Here is a 19249-nt window from a genome sequence, read left to right as displayed (position 1 = left end):
ACCACAAAGAAACTTGGTGGTCAGATGCCTTGCTCAAAGACTGGGCTTTCTCTTGTAGGGACTTAAGAATCATCAAAGAGATGAGAGTGACATTATGAGACCATTCTGGCCACAGCAAAATGGATGGATGGATGGGTGGATGGATGGATGGATGGATACTTGGATTTAGGGCTTGAAGGGTGGAAGTAGCTCTGAAAAGCAGAGCAACTAGAAGAGAGGTTGAAAAATAGTATAAGAGAAAGATGATGACAGCATGAATTAGGGAAATGGTACCAGAATAGTGTATAAGTCTGACATATATTTGGAAGGAGAATGCACAGAGATTGTGAGTGAATATTCTATAGGGGCAGGGATGAGAGGAGACAGAGGAGGGAAGTTTTGACTCACTTAACCTCCTACTTTCTCAGCCCTGGTAACAAACAACCTTAATCACTATGGGTCCAACCACTGTCAGTGCCAAGAAAGGACCAGGAAGAAGAGCTGAAGGAGAAGGCTTCCGAGCAAAATGAAACACACTGGCCATGAGTGAAGGGAACCAGGAGACCAGGTCTGAGCCTTCTGACTTGAATTATTTCATTGAACCTCTCTGGACTTCAGTTTTCTTACCTGTAAAATGAAGTCATTGGACTCAATGATCACAGGATCTCTTTCCATTTTAAATATCATAACTCTCAAAAAAGAAACAGATGAATGGGGAAAGGAAAGAAAAGTAAGAGGGTAAAGAAGGTAGATGAGGAAAAAAGCTAGAACCAACAAGGGAAAAAAAAAAAGACAGAAGGAAAGAGAAAAAAACAGGTGTGATTACTTAAAATGAGATCCTTGAACCCCTGGGTTATCCCAGCACCGCATCAGCTCAATTTAGTCAAAGTTCAGTTACATGGTGTAAGTATATTTTATCTCAGCTAACATATGTTCTTGCTTATTGAATTTGTACTTTTAGTCATTAATATTATGATTATCCCTAATTGACAAAAAGGGATCAATGACTCAAAGTGGTACTGATGAAAAGTTATATAAATACCATAACTCAAGATCATATCTTACATGTAAAGAACAGATTCAAGGACAAATGAAGGGAGGTAAAGCAATTTGTGCTGGGAGAAGTGAGAATATGACTGTGCCAATCAAGCTAACAAAAATGTAAGTCTGTAAGAATAGGAAGCATGACGAGAAAAATCTGAAAACTGGATTGTAGTGGACTGGTGAGGCATTTACCCCTAGCCCTCCAAGGTGACATCTATTATAAAAATGATTTCCAATAACAGCAGAAAACCATAAAAACTTCACTGGTATTTTCCCACAAAGCACAATGACTTCTTTGATAGAACAATAACGTTTTTCCAGAACAACTACAAACATTGTAAGGGCTTCCCAACACAAAATAGATGAATTTTATTGCTAAAAGTGATGTAGAAACCAAAACTACAGAGGCATCATAAAGGATGCGCTCTTCACAAAAATAGGGATATGCCGCACTTTTGCCAAGAAGTTTATAAAAACAGCTACAAAGGTAATGATAATATTATGCTGGGAAAGAAGCAGAACTATCAGCAAGATTTCGCTATGAAAGAACATTGGTAGATGTTGCATAATATCAGTAGTTTATCCCATAGGAAAGAGCTGGTATCATGTCTGTGTAGATATTTCACTTTCTATCTGGACAAAATTCAGTGCAGCGAGAGGGCACATATATGAAAGAGAAGTACTCCCCCGAGCCTCTTTTTTTTTCAACAGCTTTATTGAGATATAATTTATATGCCATACAATTCCCCCACTTAACACAAGTCAGTGGTTTTTCGTATGTTGCATTACTCATCTTTTTTAATTGTGGTAAAAATATATACATTAAGTTTGCCACTTTAACCATTTTTAGACATACAGTTCAGTGGCATTAAATACATTTAGTGTTGGGCAGCCATCACCACTATCTATAAGACTCTTTTCACTGAGATATAGTCCATCTGATGATGGTTTATCACTGAAGAATCCATGTTCTACGTAAAGACGACTTCCAATGCTTATTTTGTGAGTTGTGATGTAACGTGGGAAAGTATAGTGGCATCAGTTTTGGCGAAGTTCATCTCTGTGCTTCAAGGAAGGAATTCCCAGTGAGCTGAAGATAGCACATCTGAACACCAATCTACCCACTGCTCCGTCAAAGAGATCAGTTGGCCATCAGCAACGTGTCTTGATGCCTTGATGGTTTTGAAAGTGTTTCCCCAGGAAGCAGGCTCTGAGGTGGAGATTAGCATACAGGATGTGTATGCTATAATTAAGGCATATGCTTGGGATAGGCATCTGTTGAAGAGAAAGAAAAGATGCAAGAGTAAGCAGAGGGAGACGCTGAGTGGCAGTATACCAACAAACTCCTCAGCCATCCCCCATGGAGCTATGGATCTAGGAGATAGCTCTTCAGGGCTTAACTGAATTGAGGGGTTGGGACTGAAACTTCCTACCCCCTTATGGATCAGTCACTGGATATAAGCTGTCCCTTGGCAAGGAAGTTTCTTTAGCCAAGTCAATCACCCAAAGGGGCTAAAAGCTGAGAGCCATCTTCTAGCTGCATTCCCAGCAGGAAGAGGAATTTGTCCTCCTGCCCTAAGGGAAGATCTGGGAAGAGCATCCTCGTATCTAGCACACTCCACCCCTTGCTCATCTCAGATCCATTTCTTCACATGGCTCTGGGAGCAACTCTGACATTCCCCAGGAAACTTAGGAGAGGAATTTAGTGAGATAAACTATTGCCCCTATCATTGCAGCTGGTCTCAGGGCTGTAACCAAATTTCCCACCTCTACAACTGGTTCTGGATTCTCCTCCCCCTTAGCTAGCACATTGATTAGTCTCACTGGTTTTTCTGGTGGCATGACACAGACCCTCACAAGTGAATGGTCACTATGCCTATTTCAGGCCAGGGTGGCTGAACTTGTCCAGTTACTATCAAAGTTGGATAAGGAAGTTCAGAGAGCTACCCAAGTAAATCAACTGAATGCCATATTCCTCCCTGGTCTCATTGTATAACAGCAGCCCTACCTCTTCCTCATGATTAGGACCAGTTGCCCCTGCCAAGATGGTGACTCCTCTGCTTACCTGCTGATCCCTTGCCACAAGGAGCCTGAAGTGTGCAGGTAGCAGCCATAGCTTCTAGTTCAATGGGACTGTTGCTTTGTCCCCTGACAGAAGTGTTCATGGTCTTCTTTAGGAGCTAGGATCTCTCAACCATAAAGCCCAGAGTTCTGGGAATGAGAAGCATGAATGTCTATGCTGCTGGGCCCATGCATAACCTCCATTCTGGCCACCATGGCTACTTTATTCATGCCCCATTGGACCAGCACTGGGGGAGTTGATGACAGAGACTGGCTGCTGTCATATGGCCAAGTTGCCTTGTCTACTTGATTGTTTAGTGCTTCTTCCACACTGGATGCTGTCTGTGTGCTTTATCATGAAAAACAGAGATCTCTTCCCTTATTTCCTACTCCCATATGCCTATCCACATGAATTGACCCCAGACATCCTTGTTTCTGACCTTCCCATCTTTCTCCTTCCAGGCCCCGTAATTACCCACTCACCACTGATCTAGAGTGTGAATATATTCTAACCTTTAGGTCACTTCTCCTTCTGCCCAAAGGTGCACCACCAGAAGCCCTATTCATTGGGAGAATTTTCTGTCATCATTTCTCTCAAGGCCACCCTGAAAAGGACGTAGTGCAATCACCATTTCAGTTTAAACATACCTAGTCAAGCCATGCACAAACCAAGCTCAGAGTTTTTCCTCTTCTATCAGCTGGTCATAGAGAATCCTTCATAGTCACAGAAGTGAACTAAGGGGGTGGCGCCTGGATGGCTCAGGAGTTTAAGCATCTGCCTTCAGCCCAGATCTCAGGGTCCTAGAATCACGTCCACATCAGGCTCCCTGCTCAACGGGGAGTCTGCTCAGTGGGGAGTCTGCTTTACCCTCTCCCTCTGCCCTCCCCCTCCCCCCACTTGTGCATTCCCTTTCTCTCTCTCTTTCTCTCTCCCTCTCAAATAAATAAATAAAATCTTAAAAAAAAAAAAAAAGAAGTGAGCTGAGGGAAGGGCACTGGTGCAACCATGGTAAATGACATGGGGCTCTAGATTCCCTTTCTCTGCAGTTTCCTTGTGCCCTCTGGTCCTATTCATGCTCAATCCTGGATGTACCGATTCCATTTTACTGTGGACTGTTATCAGGCCTTCTCAACCTTAGAAGGCTGACTAAATTCAGTTCATTATGGGTAATTCTGGCCATATGGTCACTTGATGTACCATCATGATCAAGAATGAAGCTTCTACTAGACCCCACAAGTTATTTTTCAGAAGGTATATAATTCTCATTGCAGATGGCATTGCCTTGTTCCAGAAACCTAAGGGTCTACATTGTAATTCTCCTACTGGGTTTGCCATAACCTCCACCAGGCATCTTTTCCCACTACTAATATCTCCAATACCATAGGGTCTACCTGGTCATATGGCCTAAGCCTGTACCTGCTCTGGGCACCAGTCAAAGCTGACAGCCTTCCATTTCATCTATATGAACTAGAGCAGTACTCCCAGATATGGAATATGTTGTCTCCAGAACCAGAAGAAGCTTACCAAGAGTTCTATGTTATGCTTTCTTTTTTGTGGTGGGAGGTATATGATGCAACAATTTGTTCTTTCCTTTGGAAGGGATATCCTGGCATGCCTCAGAGTAGGAGACCCTAAATATGTTACTGATATGGTGGGTCCCTGAATCTTTATAGGGCTTATGTCCCACCCTCTGAAGTGTACGCATTTTACCAAAATAAGACATATGCAACCTTATTAGCATGATATCATTCACACAATAGACCAAAGTAATATTCTATAGCATGTCCAAATAATTCAGACTATTTTATGACAGAGGGCAGGAGAATTAACATGGTCTTGGGGCAAAACCATAAGTGGATATTTTTGCCCTTTCCAAGTCAATACAAGTTGTTTCTGATCCTCTTTTCCAATAGGGTTGAAAAAGAAAGTGATAGCCAGAGGAATGACCACATATCATACACCTCAGGCCATGCTACTCTGTTCAACAAAAAAGTTGCAGTTGGGGCTAGTAGTTGGTTAAGTTCACAGTGGTCATCTTTCAGGATTGATCTACTGTGTTCAGGTGCTGGGTTGGTCTACTAAGTGTGATATGATTGGGACCACCATCTGGTATATTTAAGACTGGTACTAATATCTGTTATTACCCCCAGAATGCAATATTATTTCTGGTTTTCTCTCTTGTCAGTGGGCAGTGTGGAGAAGGGCCATTTCAGGAGTTTCCATCTGACCTTTACTGTATCTCTTACAAGACCCACAGGACAAGAATCCAATGTGGGGGTTGTGCCAACTACTAAGTACATCTACTCCAATCATAAATTCAGAGACTGGAGAAATAATCATCAGGTGGGTCCACAGATCCAGTGAATTTACTGTGAGCCATACCTGACCCAAAACTCCATTTATTACTGGCTTTCGTATACCCCTACTATCAAAGGGGCCCAAGATTATGCTCTAGGTCTCCAGGTTTCAGTGTCAACTCTGACTCTGTGTTCAACAGTCTTTGAAAATGTTTGAGCATTCCCCTTTTCCCAGGGCAAAGTTACCAGAATAAGTGGTTCATAGTCCCTTTGGGGAAGGACAGAGGGATTCGTTTCTGAACACACTGAGGTGTTTCAAGATCCTTCCTCCCGGAGGCCTCCTTCATTAGATAGGTTCCTGGTTCAAAAATTGACTCATGTCCAGAAACTGGGCAAGGGATCATGAATTTTTATTGAAATAGTGGCTCCTGATCATCCATCCATGTTTCCTTTAGGGTAGCACATTTATGGGCTGCCCAATTCTTTTGCCCCTAAGGATACTGAGTTCTAATAACTATCTCTACAATGACCTGTGGGTCAGGTGGCCTCCTTGGATACCATTTGACCTTGCTTCCCATTACAGTAATTGTCCCCACCTGGCTTCTGACCATAAAGCCCTGCCAACAGTCTCTACCGTTCTGGATTCCTTTGATCCCTGATATCTGTGAACCCAGTTCTGTATTATCATTTCCTATTGTTGGGCCTGGAATACAGAAGACAAGCACCACTGAGCTTCTTAGTGATGCACCAGTATTCCTTATTGCTTTGGTCAATGGTGTGTCCTCCTGGCCCTTCCATAGAATGTAATCATTGTGTGGATTTTATACCCTTACATAGTATATCCACTCTCATGTGCCCACTTCTCTGAGCCTTTTAATTCCTTCTTCCACCATCTGCCACAGAAATTCTGTCATTTCTGCTTCTATTAGCGTAGACTATCATTTTTCCCACACTTCTAAGAGCCATCCTTGCCACATGTTTACCATTTCCTGGGGCTCCTTACCACGGTGTTAAATCCAATATCTCAGAAGAGCGCTCCCATGTTGATAAACTCCCCTTTATCAAATGTATGATCTGCTCTTCTCAGTCCTGCACTCTCAGCATCCAGTGCTCTCCTGGATCCTTGGTATAAGTTGGCTAGGTCCTGCACTTCCCTCCCTGGACAGGGCCAGCATGTCCTCTCCTGGGTTATGTTATGATTTAGCCCTAGCCATTGATTTAATGAACAGAAAAGGAAGGAAAGGAAGAAATGCATGTTGTCTTATAGGGAAAGGTCTCTGTGTCATCTTCAGGCAAATTGGAGATGTGGGTCACCTGTGCAGACTCAGAGGGCTCAGGTGATTCTCAGGATTCAAGATATTTGGATGCATCAACCTAGGTGTCCCAAGCCCATGTTTCAGTGTCCCATTTTTTTCCAACCAAGACCTTAACCTTATAATAGCAGACAGCCTTGGCTGGGGATTTTAATACATTTTTAGAGCTCAATTACTCTTAAAATTAGATCCTGGGCCAGATCCTTAGCAGTCTCTCCTATTGAGGAGATGAAAACCTCTTTGTATGCTACTAAGGAGGCCCTTTGAATTTCACACTTAGATTTTGACTACCAGTTAATGACTCTCAGATTTTGGTCCTGTTTCCAGGGTGAAGTTTAGTTATAGCTACCAAATTCCACCGTCCTTAAAGTTACCATTTCCCCTTTATTTCTGAAAAGCCTAATACATTGCATGAGCCATCACATTGTCTGCCATCTGTGTAACATCCCAGTTCACCACCAATAAGAGTTTCAGTGGTGCTACCACATTAAAATAGGGGCTATCTGTGCCCCACATACACCAGTGATGGGGGTTCTTGCTACCAGCAGGCAGCATGTGACCTGGACCCAAACTCCCACCCCAGTGACTGCTTTCTCCAATCTCTTCTGGTGCCAATTACCACAGACTGGATTTCTGCCAGGAGCAGATTTGAGAGATGTTAACATGCAGGGCATTTATTAGGGCTTATTCTTAAAACCAACACTTACAAAAAAGAGAAAGGAAGCAGAATTGGGCAAAGGGAGAATTTGAGCTGTGATACAGTCCTAAGTCAACCCCACAGGGAGTTCTGAAGCTGGGACGACCCTTCAGAGTTGTCCCCAGTTGGAACAGCGGATGGAGCCTCTCTACCCCCACACTGAGCAGTCAGCCCCTAGAAGGAGAAATGACCTTGAGTGAGGCATTTTTCTTTGTCATTGTCATTTCATTTCAAGGAGAGCTGATGAGGGCCTATGGCTGAAAGCCGCCTTCCGGTTGCACTCCCCGCAACTGGGAGGTGTGACCGACAGAAAACAAGTCCTTCATTTCTGGAGAGAGATCTGTGCAGCCAACACCACAGCACCCACCACAGAGGAAATGGTGAAAAATTTCAATTATGAAATTGCAGTCACCGATAGATAATGACATATGTTAGCTCCTCACGAGGAAGGAGTTTTGAAACAAAAGATGAGATAAAAATAATTTCTTCATGGATGGACCTCAAGGGCATTATACTGTATAATTTCTCTTATATGCAGAATTTGCTAAATAAACAAACCAAGCTCATAGATACTGAGAACAGAGCTATGGTTGCCAGAGGCAGGGGTGGGGTGAAGTAGTCTAAATAAAATGAAAATTAAAAAATAAAATAAAAATAAAAAATAATAATTTCTTCATGATCATTTCTATGATTTCCAGTGGCTTGCCATAAGGTACATATATGTCATTGACATATTCAGCATTATCCGTCACCTCAACCTGTATGAACATGTGAAGGATAAGATACCTGGATTTTTTTTTTTTAAAGACTGAATCATGTGGTGTAAACAGCTCAAAATACAAATAATAATAGGAATAATAATAATAATATTTTTTTTATTCATTGCCAGCGTTTAATGGCTTTCCTCACTTACAAGAAAGCAAAACCTACTATGTATTATTTTATACATTTAAATGCACACCTGAATGTGGCAATAAGACATAAATGAATACTTTCCAGAGCCAAATGGAACCCAAGGATAGACTAGGAACCTGTTTGCCATTATCTCCTGATTTGCAGCATCCAATTGTCCCACATTTAAGCATGATAATCTCATCCACTGAGCATCTGACAAACATCAGATACAGTCTTCAGAGAGCACTCTCACCATAATTTCTGCATCTGTGTAAGACTGAGATATCCAGAAGCAAATATATGTGCTTTTCCCCAAACCTTCTAATTGAGATATGATTTCCTAATTTAATAAAATAGGGAAAAAATATTTAAAAAGAAATAAGAAAAGACAAAAGAAGCAAAAAAAAATGTACCTGGTATAGCCCAGATTGATGACCAAGTGGTTGATACAAACAGATTATGAATGTCGTAATGTAAGATTCCCAATATCTTTCTCTTATTTCACTTAGCATGATACCATCTAGGTCCATCCATGATGTCACAAATTTTACCCCATTTTATTACCCTCAATTTCATTATCATGTACATTTGTCTACTTGTTTGTTGCATGTCTTCCTGATTGAAACATAAGCTCACTGAATACAGACACCTTGTCTTTTCACCCCTGTATCCCCACCACCTAAACCAGTGTCAGGCACAAAGCACACACTTACTAAACATTTGCTGAATAACTCACTGAATGACACTTTGACTTATCCATCCATCCATCCATCCATCCATCCATCCATGTATCCATCATGTACTTATGCGTCCATCATAGGAGAAAGCCATGCATACTAGTGAGTGAGTTTTATTATCTACTTCAAGGACTGAGTAAGTTTTATACTTATATTATGTGACATAATATTCTGGAGAAGGAGTTCTAAGATGAAAGTCCATAGACCCAACACACTGGTGACTAGTGGAGTCGTCTTCCACCTTTATTTCCCCAGTGCTTCCAGGGGTAATGACAAGAGGGCAGCCAGCAAAAGAAAAAAGGACCTGGAACAGGCACAGCTGGAACTTGTGTCATCGATCTTATTATGCTTTGTGTTGACTTCTTATTTTAAAAACCTCCTCCCCAACACCTTGCTGACCCAGCCTAAATCACCCCTTTGTACAATACAGTATATATCTGATGCCCAATAATATATTCTTTGTTCTGCCTTCCCCCTGCCCATATAGTTCCATTTATTATCTAAACTTACTTAGGCATTTTCAGCAATCTTTTCATGTTGTTCCACACACATTTTCTAAAAAGCCAGCTGTGCAATTCAGACCATCCCTGGAGATTATTGACCAAGTTGGATTTGCATTTATGAGCACATAACTGAAGCTGACACGGGCTTTACCAGAATTGATAGCTCTTGGAATAATTTGCCATCACAGCATTTTACAAACAGCTTCATAATACATCTAAGGGCAAGGCAGGTTTTAATTAGTGTCACTAATAGCTAAGTATTCTGAGGTGAAATAATTAAGTGGCTGGACCAATAGGAGCAAGGGATGGAAGGTGAACTTGAAGTCTGTGCAAGTTTGAGGTGGTAGAAGTTTCCACCTGCCTTTGGGGTGGTGTTGGGAAGTTGTACTTTTTGCTGAGATGACTCTCCTGTTAGCACTGATCAGGAATTACTGATGGCAAACTTGGTTTCTATGCGTACAATATCATTTTGAAACACCCTTCTCTCTTTAGTTTTTCCTCTCATTTAATTGTGGTTCTCTATTTTACAAGCAAAGCAGCTGCCCATGTAGAGAAGAGGTGCACCGTTCAGATTCATGGTTTACAGTTTGCTAAATGTAAGCCTGAATAATCCTTTCATATCATTGGATTACTCTCCCCAAGCAAATTTTCCCAGCTTTCATCATGAGAATGGGCTCCCTGCCAAGAAACCACCCATCCCAGCTCAGGTCCACCTGGCCTTTCCCGGATTGTCAACTCTTCCATCTTCAGTCATTAAAAGGGCTTTCAGACCGAATATTTGCACAGCCATTTCTGAAAGCCGAACACAAAATCTTTGTTCCAAAGAGTCACTAATCTCTATGCAGGATTCTGATCTGAATTATTATCAGGAAAAGAGAGAGAAAGAGCCTTTGATCACTGGGTCAGTTTTCTCTTAATATCATCTAATAAGATCAAAATCAATTTATTTAAAGTTTAAATAATAACCACGGTCAGATCAGACAATTTAGAGATGATATATCTATTACTATTAGTGCTCTCTATAGGTGGCTGCATTCAGAAGGTAGGTTAAGAAAGCCATCCTAAAATTCCTAAATGCCCCATAAATGCTACATCAATTAAAGTTTTAATGGGTTTGTTTTTTTTTTTAATTCATGGTTATTTGCTGCCTAATTTCCTCCACAGGTCCAGAGAAGGGGACCTTCTTGGGTTTCAAAGGGAAAAGTTTCTTTGTGACTGCAAAACCAAACAAGGGGTTTGATTCACACACTCCTCTGTCAATCACGTCTGAAATTCTGAGCATGTATTAACTCTCACAGAGCCATACAGTAGCACCTTGCTATTCAATCACTGATTTTGATCCATCCTCAGCTAATCTTGAACAACTGTAAGCAAGCAATTGGCAGGGGGAGGTGTGGGGAAAGAGCCCCTTTCCAATTCAGGTACCCTGACTCACAGGATTTTAGGACCTAAGGGCTGCATTCACTGCACAGGCAAACACCCAGACGTCCATTTTGAACCATTTTGATCCACACCACTAAATCCATTTAAAGTATCATGAAAACAAAAGGTTCTTCTGTACATTTTCCACTTTTTACTTTCAGGAGTCTGAGTGAATTCAGCTTTCAAGATGTTGAAAGTATACTCAAGAGCAATATGCTGGGTAGGCTTCCATTATGCTATTTTATTGATTTACTTGAGCCCAACAAGTCAAAAGTGGCAAGGGAGAAAAATGCATTTTTCTGTGGCCCAAGCCTGCCTTTCCCATTCTCTGGCCCTTCCACTGCTTTCCAGAGCTGCCACAGCCAAAGGAGGTGGAGGGTGAGGGAAGGGCCGGAGGGGCCGCAGGGGCGGGAGGGAGGGACCTCGCCCAGAAGGATAACGATCAAAGTTAGATAGAGCTCTAGCCTTTCACTACTCCCTTTCCTCCCATCTTCCAGAAGACACAGGCATCAAGGCCCTGCAATCCACTCTCCAAGGATGGCCCCTCTGGTTTAAATAAGGTAATCCTACGGTGGGAACTCTGAGGAAAATGAGTAAATGTCTTGCTATATGGCTGACTGACAATATATCTTATTTTAAAATATAAGTTCCTTGAAGACAAGGGACTATAATTTTTATGAAGAGTAGAAGGTGACATCTAACAAATGGTGATAAGAAACTACCTGGAACTCAGCTTCCATTCATAGAAGTCTGTTCGGCTTGATGTGCAGTCACACTCCCAAGTTTCACTTTGCATTTCTGGGTTCATCAAACCCTCAGATTTCAATGTTGAAAGTCAAAGCGAAACCCCCCATAAAGAAAACCACACTGATTTTTACCTGCTTTAATGTCAATGTTTTGAGAAACTAGCATTAAATCAGTCCACTTCACTCCACGCTCACCTTTTGGTCTCTATAAAAACCTCCAGTGAAGCATCAGCAACTTTGACTTGCCACAAAAATGCTCACCAACGAAAGGGTTTTTAATTAAATCCAAAGCCTTCATGTTGATTTTAAAAAGTTTTTGAAGATCCCTGCAAGAATGTCTCATTTCAGTTAAGTATTTAAGGGTTGATAGAGGAAAAACAAGGCACTTGTAAATTTCAACCCATTGTAGGTGCTTTGTGAAAGCTTGAATCCCCCAAAACAAATGCCAAAACTATGTAAATTCCTCCCTTAATATGCATACAATAACACTGTCAAACAAAACAGAAAAAGAGAAACCCGCACAACCAGTGAGGGCAGAGGGGGAGGAAAGAGGAAGACCTTGGAGGGAAAAAAGATCCAAAGATGGATTTCTTTTTCACCCATTTCTGGAACAGATCGAATTGCACCTATTATTAGAGTAGGTCTGATTGGTAATGCTCATCTGCTTGAAATGCTCTCATCAGGCCCAGGGGCCAGTTGGTCTGGGGCTGAATTTATTCCGTTCCATTTACCTGGGGCCATCTTCATCATATTGGGCAGCATTTCTGGATACTTTTGTATATGTCCCTTTGAAAGGATAAGACAGGGGCCAGTGTGGTTTCTGTGAGGCCCCAGGGGAGTTGAGAGCCGAACTGAAGAACTAGGAAGGAAGCCAAGACCCTATTGCTGGGAATGTACAAACAGCAGAGGAGGAGTGGCCAAGTCAAGGACCTGTCATGGTCACAGAGCCAGAGCTGATCAGGAGGGAACAGGTTGGCTGGGATGAAGAAGGGAGAAGTCAGGGGCAATTCTAGAAGACTATCTAATGGGAATATTTGGACGCTTCACATCCTTTCTTTTAAAAAGGAAATGATAACCTTGGGCTTTAGTTTGCTGTCTTCACTGATAAAATTCAAAGGCCCCAAGTGGAAATTCCTCAGAGATGAAGATGAGGAGAATCAGGACCCACTTACCCCATACTGCATTGCCCACTTACTTTTCGGCCACTCCAGCTGGTGGCAATTTCCTTGTGGGTACTGCCTCTTATCTCTCTGTCCTTAGCACTTAGTCCAATGCCTGACATTTGGTAGACATTCAATAAAAGTGTTCAACTGAATGAATAAGTGGACAAATGGTCATGGGGGGACACTACTTGATACTTTCAATCTGGACAGTCTTGGGATGTTTTGGAGGCATTGGTTCCCAGGGTCAATTAAATATCATCAATCTCTAGGAAGCCCTGTGAGTGCTACCCTCCACTCAGTTTGACTTTTCTAGAATGAAAACAGCTGTTTCTTTTCTGGAAACACACAAGGAAGTGCCTTATGGGCAGCCCATCTTCCCGCCTTTTTGCCTTGTAACAGTCTCTCTTTGCCTCAAAAATATAGTATGTGTGTTTCCAAGCTGCAAAGAAACCGTTGAAAATTAAACCACAGAACAGCATTTTAATGAGAACATGATTACCTAACACCCCACTGTGGTTTCAGATGGCCTTGTGCCAACCTTCCAAAGTGCTACCAGAAGCTCAGAGAAAAAAAAAAAGAAGAAGAAGAAAGAAAAAGAAAAAAAAAAGTGATTAGCATCCCTTAGTGAAGGTAGCTTTCTTGGATGGCTTCCAGAAAGATCTCTCTAGAAGGACATAGGTTATTGGTGTCTGTAGTTCAACAAAACTTTCTTCCTGTTTTGAAAAATTTGAGAGAAAAAGTGGGGGGGGGCACCCTTGAATTGGTACATGATGTCCTCAACTAGGTGTTTTTAGCAGTGAGCTCTGCTGTGAGTGTCTGTACCCAGCACTGTCTATCTCATCAACTTGAATTCTGCGCACCCACTTGCTATTTCTGTAGGCTGGTTACAAGACCGCAGGTGTTGATGCTGTGGAGTGAAAGCTCCCCTGGCCCCTCAGAACAAAGCCCCAGCGAGCACTGTTCCTCCCTAGTTGGCAGCTTACGCTGTGCATGCCTGGCACTGGGCACAGAGAATAGGCTAGAGGCATTGGGGCTCACGCTGGGGTCGGGGTCGTTCCTTAGGGACATCCTTTCCTTGATCTCCAACTGGCCTAGCACTTCAGCATTTGGGGCTGTGGTTTCATTTCCATGTTGGGTTTCCTGACTTAACCCCTGAACCGCCTTTTGCAGTTACCTTCCTACCGGTTCAATGACAACCAGATGGCCCTGTGAGGCCACAGGAGAAAGCAGATTACAGAGCTGGGAGGCACTGCAGTGGAATTCCTTCATTCCACAGATGGAGAAATCAAGACCTGGAAGCAGTTTCGAGATTCACCCAAAGTCACACAACTATTCAGCATCCTGATTTCCAGGCTGTGGGTATTATTGCCCTAGTCATACTACCTCCAATTTCTTTCAGAAGAATGGCAATTTATTTATTTATTTATTTTTAAGATTTTACTTATTTGAGAGAGAGAGAGCACCAGTGGAGGGAGCCAGGTAGAGGGACAGGGAGAAGCAGACGCCCTGATCAAGCAGGGAGCTTGACAGTGGGGCTCGATCCCAGGATCCTGGGATCCTGACCTGAGCCAAAGGCAGAGGCTTAACCAACTGAGCCATCCAGGTGCCCCATAACATGGTAATTTAAACAACCACTTGCACACAACCTGATGGGCACAGAGTAGGCATAATAGATGCTACTGTCCTTCCTTGCAAAGTATTTAGCACTGTGCTAAACCCTGATAAGGATTAGTGGGAAAGTACCGCAGATTCTTTTCCTCAAGCAGTTACTATATCTTGAAAGTATCATGAAAGTAACAACATGTACACATTCAGCACCCAAACAACACAACCTAAGTCAAAACAGGGTATAAGAAGATGCTTAATAGCGTGAGTATAATGAAAAATGAAACGCTCTTCCCTCTTTACTCCCTTTATCTGGTTAAGTTACTTGGTTTATCTTGAGCTTGTCTCTTCCAGGAAGACTTCCTGGATTTAGTTCAGGTTGGACTGTAAGTGCCTGTGCATTTGTCTAGATGTCAGTGAGCTCTATGAGGACAGGCTCCTGGCCAGCCTTGTGCACTGCTGTATTCCCATGTCTAGTACCTGGGAACATATTTGGTGCTCAGTAAATATCTGGGGAAGGAAGGAGCTGAATGTCCATTGGGAAACTTTGAGTCAGCAAGTGGGACTGAAGGTGAGCTCTAAGATTGGAAGGATTTGTATCAATGCAGAAGGTGGTCCAGAAATAGGTGGATAACACCCCACCTTCACGGAAAAATTATCACAATCTGGCCCAGTGAAAGGTCAGTTCCCATGAATGGAACAGTCATCTTTGATGAAGAGCATCAGGAAGGTGCTATTGGGTAGACCAACAAGGCCTCCCCAACTGGGAGGTCGGGGATGCAGAGAGGATGATGGCAACCAGAAGGAAGATGTGTTACCCTTTAAAAAGAAGAGAATTTAAAAAATCCAAGCCACGAGAAAGCTGCACACAGCAAACCACTCATTCATTTTTAGAATCTGATTTTGAGAACCATCTTCCTACACTTGGCAATGAAATCTTTTCGGCTTCCCCTTGGTAGCTGGGCTTTTTTCACTCCTCAACTTTAAGTTTCAACTCTTCTCAACACCGGAAAAGAAGCTGAGTTTCACCTTGGGAAAATGCAAAATAGTTAGCTGTCGTGAAGAAAAAATGAATTGCAATCTCAATCACAGATTTCTTTGAAAACACTGTGCTAAAGGAAATTCTAAAAGGACCACTGACTCATTTCAGCCAGTGAGCCAGGATGAACATTTAATGTGGTGACTCAGTGGCCAAGGAAACCACTTCTCTTTGGAGAGCAGTTGGTTCTGACTTTTCTTATCTGGAGGACTTTACCAAACAAACAAATATCATCTTTCACTTGGGGGCACCTGGTAGGCATTTACAAAAAAGAAAGGAGTTCCGAGAAAAAGAACTATAATTGTCAGCAGCAACAAGGGCTCGGTTTCTGCTATCTTAGAGCTCATCCACAGAATTATCAAAATCAAGGAGCAAAATGATTTTCGAGAAGGGGGTGTGAAGAAGGAACAACGAGGCATAAAGAACAATAGAATTGGGGCTATAAAATATGCCCCTCCCCCATGTCGAAGGCAGAAGGTGTTACCTTGGGGTAAAGCACTAGCAGGCATCTAATGTCAACTCATACCATTCTCACAAAACATTATCTTAGAGGAATAGGCAGGAAAAGGGGAGGCAGGAAGAGAGAGGAAGCATGCTCTTAGGGACGTCTACCTGCATTCAAATCCAACCTAGAGCAGACTTACTAGAAAAGTGTGACTTACCTCTAAAAATGGGTCCTAGACTGGCTCATGATAGTTCTGCTCCTCCCCAGGGGAAGGTCACCTGGAGGTTATAGGTTTAAGATCTCAATAGTCCCATAGGGCCAAGATGTCATTGCACACAAGGCAGCAAAGCCCCATGCAGATGAGGATATATCACGTGATTGTCCTCACCATAGGAGCCATCCCTTTCTCTGGGCCCTTCTGGGAGTGGACTTGAACTTCCATGTGGCATCTGAAACAACCCAAGTCCCAGTGATCTTCTGGATCCTTATGACCAAAAGAAGAGTCTCTCCAGGAACCAGGCAGGTAATTTAGGGGGTGGGCTGCTACCCTGGAAGCAACCCTTTGTCATACACTGCAGCAGCCATGAGAAATGGTGGCTACCATCTTCCTGCTCACCACCAGACTCCGGGGAATCCAGTGAGGCATCCATCTATTACACAGTGCAGGAGAGAGCATGCAAACATCTGGCTTCCCTGGTCTTACACTCCTTCACATAAAGAATAATGCCAGCTTCTGATACCTTTGTCCTCCTCCTTCCCCTGAATCCTTGACACAGGCTGCTATCAGCTTCTAAAGAGTGGTATCCCCAGCATCGGACTGGCACAGAGCAGGTGTGCCATAAATGTTGATGTTGATGGCTAAACTCATGCCGAGAAGTAGGTACCACTTTGCATTATCTCCATTTTGATGAGGCAACTGAGGCCCTAAAAACACCAAGTAACCTGCTAAAGCCCCTCAGTTAGTGAAGCCAGGTCTCTTAGCTCCAGAACCCAAGCTTTAAACAGATTCTGCTCCTGTGCCAAAGGTAGACTGGATACACAAAGGAATTGGGTGTGTCAGAGGCTTCTTACAGAGCACTTCCCCTCCCCTGATTTCAGCAGCATCAGTCTCTTACTAATGGACTAGTGCCTATTTTATGTTCACCAGTCTCAATTGTGGGTTGGAGGTCACAACTGTTTGTCCCTCCTCAAGAGCCGTCACACCCAATGTTCCCTGGTTTCATTTGTGCATTGGGGTTCCAACTGTCACTCCCCAGCCAGCACGTTGGTTTCACTTCCCCGGGCCCTAATTCATTCGTTTTGCTCTTTTTTTTTTTTTTTTTAAATAGGGATCTATCTACCAGGGTGGGTGTGAGAAGTAAGAAAAGGGGTGTAAACATAAAGCCCACAGGGGCCTCACCATGACGCTGTTCATGCATTAGTGAGCACTTAACAAACAAAAAGCATTGTAATGAAGTATTTTTGTCCTTTCATGGTAGTCCTGTGTCTCAACACTGGGCGACATCAGAATCACCTGGAACATAATGTCAAAGGCCTCATCTCAGCCCTACCCAATCAGAAATGCCAAGGTTGAGGTCCAAGGATCTGGAGTGTGGGGGGCCTGGGCTGAGCTAGATGTTCACCTTTCCAGAAGGTTACATAAGGGATTCCTGCCCAGGGTAGACGGTAGGTTTAGAGGACCTAGAAGCTTCCAAATAACTACCCTCTTATTTGGTTGGTTCTTCGTTGATAGCTCCCTCCTAAAAGCTGAATAGTAACTGGTATACAGAGAAATATTCCTTCTGTTCCATTCCATATTGGTTACCTCCCCAGCTCTCTCTCTGGTAGCCCCAGTAGGGGTAGGCTTTAGGCACCAGACAAAAAATACGCTTCCTCCAGGGCTGCCTTTCTTCTGTCAAACAAGAAGATCACTTTTAACAACCACAAAGTTTCGTGAATCACCAGATGAAAGCTGGTCATACTGTCAGTGTCTGTTAATGACGAACATTCTAAACACATACACGCACGCACACACACACACACACACACACACACACACACCCAGAAACTAACAAAACTATAAATTCAAGACACTTTCAAATAAATTTGGTATTTTATTAATCACAAAGCATCCACATGCATCTGAAAAGTTGTGGTGCATTATTTATTTAGTCTGAAGTAAGATTTGGGACTTGAGACTATGTGTATCCTTTATAAAAACTTCCCTGGAGGCCCATTGTCCAAAGACTGGGAAACAGTGAGTGCCACCCTGTCAGGGTCAAAGCTCAGTGGCCCATCCACCTGAACTCACTTGCTCCTGAATAGTAAATATCACTCGAAGAATTCAATTCTGAAATAGCACTGTTTGAAATGAGTCACCAATGAGTAGCCAAAGGGCCAGGAAAGTGATCTAAGGTCAAGAAGGAAGGAAAAAATGAATCTGAAAATAAACTCCACCTATTGCCATCGGCCACACTCTGAGAACTGAAGTTGGACACCCAAAGGTAGACCAGAACCCTCAGCAAAGCAACTATTATAGTGCAATAAAGGACTGGAAGCAAAAGTTGCCTATTTTCCTTAAAAATGACTGTGACACAATTCACAAGTAAAGGCACAAATGTAGGGCAAGTTATTCTCAATGTTCTGCTAAAGTTTATTTTTGTAGCTAAGGATCCCTGAAATGATTTTAACTGCAGGTGTCTTGGGTAGGACATCCCAACTATGTGCCCAACCAGGAGGTGAAAGCATAGTGGCATTGTAGACTCCCTGTAAGAGTCCAACTATTTTGCAAAGCTCTCCCCGGCACCCAGGTTTGAAATGGCTCCTTCCTCTGAACTACTGTGCCCCAGCCCTGGTGAGTCTCAGGTCTGAGGAGGGCAGATGCCATCAGCTCCTTGTTTTCTGTAGAATTCATTTGTGACCATAAAAGTTATGAACATCTGGGGCGCCTGGGTGGCACAGCGGTTAAGCGTCTGCCTTGGGCTCAGGGCGTGATCCTGGCGTTATGGGATCGAGCCCCACATCAGGCTCCTCCGCTATGAGCCTGCTTCTTCCTCTCCCACTCCCCCTGCTTGTGTTCCTTCTCTCGCTGGCTGTCTCTATCTCTGTCAAATAAATAAATAAAATCTTTAAAAAAAAAAAGTTATGAACATCTGTATATGAACTGTTACTACAGTGCAGATGTTGATTTGAACCTTAAGTCTCTTCAAAGACCTGCATCCTTTCCTTCTGCCTCTTCTCCTATAGTACCACCTCTAACTGGTGTTCAATAAACCACATATAGATATGTTTTTATCTGACATATCGTCCTACCCCAAAGAATCA

General features: G+C 42.9%; 1 long non-coding RNA gene across 1 annotated transcript in view; it reads right to left on the bottom strand.

The window, feature by feature from the left end:
- Positions 1–1719: 1719 nt before the first annotated feature.
- LOC130544445 (uncharacterized) overlaps positions 1720–19249 on the bottom strand; it is a 160011-nt gene continuing 142481 nt past the window's right edge. The window contains exon 3 of the long non-coding RNA XR_008960734.1: positions 1720–2298. This is a non-coding gene — a long non-coding RNA (uncharacterized LOC130544445). The remainder of the gene's footprint in view (positions 2299–19249) is intronic.

This window comes from Ursus arctos, unplaced genomic scaffold (assembly GCF_023065955.2).
Source record: "Ursus arctos isolate Adak ecotype North America unplaced genomic scaffold, UrsArc2.0 scaffold_1, whole genome shotgun sequence".
NCBI classification, from domain to species: Eukaryota; Metazoa; Chordata; class Mammalia; order Carnivora; family Ursidae; genus Ursus; species Ursus arctos.
Note: the sequence above shows the minus strand (reverse complement) of the source record. Positions and strands in the feature narration are given on the sequence as shown.